Source organism: Globicephala melas, chromosome 7 (genome assembly GCF_963455315.2).
Source record: "Globicephala melas chromosome 7, mGloMel1.2, whole genome shotgun sequence".
In the NCBI taxonomy this organism is placed as follows: Eukaryota; Metazoa; Chordata; class Mammalia; order Artiodactyla; family Delphinidae; genus Globicephala; species Globicephala melas.
Window position 1 is genome coordinate 27,300,838 of NC_083320.1, and position 6,000 is coordinate 27,306,837.

At 43.4% G+C, this 6,000-nt stretch overlaps 1 protein-coding gene across 2 annotated transcripts in view; it reads right to left on the minus strand.

Annotated features, from left to right (window-relative positions):
- MAP2 (microtubule associated protein 2) overlaps positions 1-2,219 on the minus strand; it is a 277,955-nt gene extending 275,736 nt beyond the window's left edge. For both annotated transcript variants that reach the window (XM_060301896.2, XM_060301895.2), the window contains exon 1: positions 1,991-2,219. The gene's annotated coding sequence lies outside the window, so the exon portion shown is untranslated. The remainder of the gene's footprint in view (positions 1-1,990) is intronic.
- Positions 2,220-6,000: the final 3,781 nt, after the last annotated feature.

Consider the following 6,000-nt stretch of genomic DNA (forward strand, 5'->3'; position numbering starts at 1 on the left):
CGGACAAATAAACAGCATGTACCACTGATCCTAAAGGCACAATAGCTCTGATCACATGCAAATCGTGATTCCAGATGTAAACCTACGATAACCAGATGAAATTACCAGGAAAGCAATGTAAAATCACACACACAAGCATGCACAGGCGTATGGTGGTACACACCACATACATACACACGCAAATATAACACTTTTTACTGAAAGACAAAAATGCCTTTCACCTTTCCTTAAGAAGGAAATGCTTTTGTGCATGAAGAGGGGGTGACTGAAATGTCCATGATTTTTTACAGATTCATAAAGATTTCTACCAAAATATGTAGACACCAATTGCCCAGTTAAATGGGTGTTTTGAGTCACATTCAAGTGAAAGGCTATAATCTTCCTCCTGGGCATTCTCAAGAGCTTTTATTTATTTAATCTATTTTCATTGCCAAAAAAATTATAATTGCCCACAGTGAAATGACAGGGTTACAGAGCTATGCTTTATACTAGGCTGTACCTGCAGCTCAAGCATGGGACATTTGCATAATGTGGCTCACATAAAAGGCTTTGTTCTCCATCACCTCACTGAGGCTGCAAACCTCAATTTCAGTTAGCAGTCATTTCCTCTCCCAGACCGATCATTTTAAAATAAATTATATTTTTAACATTTAAGTTAGTACCTTACGGATATTCATTAATCCTTTTGCCTCACATCCAAAATTATATACCACCCAACAACATATATTTGTTTTGCACTACAAATTTCATTCACCCCATAATCCCAAACCTTCAAGGATAAATATTTAAAGATTCATCTTTAATTATCCACTCCCTTTTTCAACATTAGGTATATAGTGTATTATATATGCAAATGTGTTTATGTGTGTGTGTGTATGTGGTGTGTACCACCATACCCCTGTGCATGCTTGTGTGTGTGTGAGAGCATTTAAACAAAAACCCTTCACATCGAGTCAGTTTTAAAGGGTCTATGTGCTGGAAGCATTATGCTAAGGGCTTACAGCTGATGGCACACAGCAATTGTTACAAACGGGCTTGTTGCTAATAAAGCTTTTTTTACTTTCTGACAAAACCCTGAAACCCTGATGCTAGGCAATATAACATCCATTTCCAGTTTTCAAGGATTTTTTTTCTGACCCCATCCATTTTACTACCCCCTCCCCCCTACACACACCCAAACACACACATCCCCACTCCTGGCTCCTCTCACACACTCCTTCTTTAAATTTCCATCCTTAAACAAAAGAAGAGGCTGGGGAAGAAAGGCATCTAGCACTGCAGCCCCCAAAGCACCTTTTAAGAAGAAAAAGAAAACAGATGCACTGTATATGCTGCTTCCCACCCCCATCGTTTAAAAAGAGACTACGTGGACGCTCAAGCTCACCCAGACTCATTTTTTCGTGTCCCGCCCTCCAACAAGACCAGACATTAATTTTTCATTTTCCTAAAATTATAAATATTCATCAATCTTGCTCTTCCAAGCTGTTTCTGAGAGAATTACAGGGAAAATGATGTCAAATTGACAAGGCTTCTCTAACTTACTCATTCGTCAGTGTGCAGTTCTCTGCAGTTAGATGGACAAAAAAACCAGACAAACAAAAAACAAAAAAAACCCAGAAAACAAAAAACCTCTATCTCGAAATTCTTTTACAAGGATATCTCTCAAGACAGATATCCTAACCCGACGTAAATTCCCGGGCGTTTCAAAGTGGTACTTACCGAGGTCACACACCCTTCTACAAATCTAGAACCCAGGTAGCAGCCCTGGTCCCCTGCTGCGTAGTAGTGACACCTAGAGAGGCCGGGCCTGAAGCTTCCGCCAGCTGGAAGACTGGACAGCTCGGCCAACCTGTGCCTGCTTCCAAGGCACAGAGGACGAGACAACCCCTCCCCATTCCCATTCCTTTCCTGGGCTCCTTCTCCCTCTACGCGGTGGGCGAGGCAGGAGAAAGAAAAGCACCCTATACAGAGGTGGGGACGGCTCTCTTACCTGGGCGCAGAAACTGGATGCACCCGCGGTCGTCGCTGCCACCGTTCAGGGACCTGAGGACCTAACGTCCTCCGGAGAAGGAGCAGAGGGGGGGACGGGGCAGGGGAAGAAGGATAAAGAAAAGAAAGAAGCGGAGGGGAAGAAAAGAAAGAGAGGAGGAAGAGGAGGATGCTGTCGCCGCGGCGCCCGAGAGCCCGCGCAGCCGGAGCGCCCGGCCCAGTCTGAGCGTCGCCCTGGCCGCCGGCTCCCCGCGCGGCCACCCCGCCCTCTTCAGGCCCCGCCTCCCACCCCCCACAAGCCCCGCCCGATCGGCGGCCGGGTCGGCGGCGGGGGCGGGGCTGGGCCGGGCACAGCCGCAGCGTCCCGGGGGGGAGCGCGACCGTCCCGCCTTTCGCCGCTGCCAGCCAGCCGCCAGGCGGGAACCGCGAGAGTGACAGCCTCAGCGCGCCGGCCAAACCCGGGCCACTTTGGGCCTGGGACCATGGGCCCTCTTTAGAGAATCCCTCCACTCTCACCGCCCACCTCCGCCACCAGAAGCTGTGTGAGACCAGCATCCTCGGGACAGAGAGACCCAAGCGAACCTTCTTTTCCGACGTCCTTGGTAAACTCAGGGGAGCGTCAGCTTTAGTATCTCAAGGAGGAGTGCCCCATAGACGCCCCTCCTTTCCCTGCTCCATCACTGTGAGGCTGGGGTTCCGGTTACCCCTCAGTGGCGAGGGCTCACTGGCCTTTCCTCCACAAACCTCCGGACAGCTGCTTCCAGAAAAGATAGGAAAATTGGGGAGAGCATGAGGACAGAGAACAATGCTTGTCAATACTAAAGGAACAATGGTTGAGGGTTTAGAGAATTACTAGACCTCTTCCGTCACTAATCAGATTTGTTCATTCATTTATTCGTTCAACAAATGTGTATTAAATCTGCTGTGTCAGGCACTGTTCTAGGCACTATGGAAACATCAGTGAATAAAACAGAACGCCCCTCCCCCCCCAAAAAAATCTCTGCCTTTTTGGATATTACATTCTAGAGACCCAGGTGTATGATCCAGAGTCAATTCATTTCATCTAAATCTCATGTATGACTGTGTCAAATGAGGATTAAAATATGTCATCCCTACTCCTATGGCATATTTAATATGAAGATATAATTAGATAATAAGAAGAGTCTGTGAAGAATATGAAGCACAGAAAACATTGACCTTGAAATGTCACCATTTAAAAGAATTACCTGTTAAATACTTTTGAAAGAGATGTTTCCAACTGAGAAAACAGTTGATTGTTTACCATGGAATCTTCATAATCATAGAACATCACTTCATTGTAAGTGAGAGAGGTAAGATGCAACTTAGAATTGTTTCAAGCTTCTATATGGAGTACAACAAGGTGTTTTTAAGGTTACCAAGATAATGGGGTATGGTCTGTGCAGTTTCAACAGTAGCTATAATTTGGTTTTGTCACTTAAATTATCCATAGAATTATAAAACCATAGAACATTAGAGTTCATTTCTCAGACATTTGGTCCACTTCCCTCAATTTTCAGATTGAAAAAGAGACCTAATGATGGGACACTTGTAAAGATTAGAGACCATAACAGAACAAAGTCTGAAACCCTGGTCTCCAAAATCATACCCCACGCTCTGAGTATTTTTTCCCTCTGTCCAGTTTCACCCCACATCCCAGTGCTCGAAGTGAGATTGGAAGTATCAGGGCATACCAAGTAACAGAGAGGTTGGAGGATTTAGGGCTCCTCCTCCGAAAGTGACCCGATTGAGAAGAAGGAGGTCTTAGGGGACTATGAAATGATATGGTTGGAAAGAAGGAGTAAGAATCCTGCTAGAGTGTTAGCAGTTGACATTCTTGACCTGGCACACAGCTACAGATGCTCATTGAGAGTATATCTTCAATCCTGTATAGTCCTATTATTGAGTATTTCTCAGTTCCTATTAGTTCCGTGCTATTTGACACAACAATAAAGTTCTAAGGTGTTGTTACTCTTTCTGCCTTCCTTCATTTCAGGTAGAACTCCCCTGGGTCTGCATCAACTTTGAGTTTAAAGTAAAAAGATATTGTGTTCCAGCATTGAACACAATCCTGCCCAACCTCATTGTCTGCAAACCAAAATATTTCTTTGATTACTTTAGTTTTACTGTTAGTCTTGAAGTCGGGTATTGTCAGGTCCTACAGTTTTACTCTTCTTTTTCAAAATTCTTTTGAATCATCTAGTACTTTGCATTTTTACATAAGTTTTGGGGCCTTGTCAATTTCCATTAAAATAATACTGTTTTTAATTGGAATTGTGGTGAACTTATAGGTCAATTTTGGCAGAATTGCCATCTTAATAATATTGTCTTCTAATCCATGAACATGGTATATATCTTGATTTATTTAAGTCTTCTTGAGGTTTTTTTTTAAATTATTATTAACAGGTTTTATTTCTCAGAGCAGTTTTACATCAAAAAAAAAAAATTGGGGCTTCCCTGGTGGCACAGTGGTTGAGAGTCCGCCTGCTGATGCAGGGGAGACGGGTTCGTGCCCCGGTCCGGGAAGATCCCACATGCCACAGAGCGGCTGGGCCCGTGAGCCATGGCTGCTGAGCCTGCGCGTCCAGAGCCCGTGCTCCCCAACGGGAGAGGCCACAACAGTGAGAGGCCCGCGTACCGCAAAAAAAATCACCAAAAAACAAAAAGAAAACCCAAAATTGAACAGAAAGTACAGAGTTCCCATTACAGGGATCCCCTGCTTTCTAAAAGTTCGCTTTATGCCACTTCTCTTTTACAAAAGACGTGTTTTCACTAACTGAAAGAAATCAAAAAGGATTTTTGCTTTTACAAAAAAAAAAGACCAAAAAAAAGCGAAAATAGCATTCAATGTTTGTTTTGCAGCCAGCCGTTATAGAGGCAGACACACCTGAGCAGTGAGAGTGACACCACCCAACCCCATCAAGCCCCCGTAGCTTTGAACTGTGTCTATGAGCATCTGTACATCCATTAGCAAGCCGTGTCCTAAGGTAATTTCTTCTTCACTTTATGCCGTTCAGCTTACCAAATGTCTTACAGAAACGTTGTACTTTCGGTTAGCAGGGGAACATGTGTCTTTCACAGAGCAAAACTTTTTAATTTTAATGAAGGCCAACTTATCAATTTTTTTTCATGAATCATGCTTTTAGTGTCATATTTAAAAACTCATTGTCAAACTCAAGATTTCTAGGATTTTCTCCGACATTATCTTACAGAGTTTAAGAACTTTGTGTTTTACATTTAGCTCTTAGTCCATTCAGTCCACTATAATAAAAATACCATAAACTGGGTGGCTTATAAACAACACTTATTTCTCAGTTCTGGAGGCTGGGAAGTCCAAGAGCATGGTGCCAACAGATTCAGTGTCTGGTGGGGGCCCATAGCCTCATGAACAGAAACTTCTTTGGTGTCCTCACATGGTGAAAGGGGCAAGGGAGCTTTCTAGGGCCTCTTTTATAAAAGCACCAATCCCATTCATGAGGACTCCACCCTCATGACCTAAGGACCTCCCCAAACCCCACCTCCCAGTACCATCACATCGGGCATTAGGTTTCAATGTATGAATTTTGGGGGGGATACAAATATTCAGCTTATAGCAAGGTCTATGATTCATTTTGAGTTAATTATTGTAAGGGGTGCAAGGTCTGTGTCTAGATTCATTTTTTGCATGTGGATGTCCAGTTGTTCTAGCAACCTTTGTTGAAAAGATTATATTTTCTCCATTGATTTGCCTTTACTTCTTCATCAAAGATCAGTTGAATATATTTGTGTGAGTCTATTTTTGGGCTCTCTGTCGTGTTGCATTGGTCTATTTCCTCCTTCGCCAATACTATCCTGTCTTGATTACTGTAGCTTTATAATAAGCCTTGATATCAGGTAGTATCAGTCCTCCAACTTTGTTCTTCAAACTTATATTGGCTGTTCTGGGTCTCTTTCCTTTTCATATAAACTTTTGGATAACTTTGTCCATATGCACAAAGTAACTTGCTAGGATTT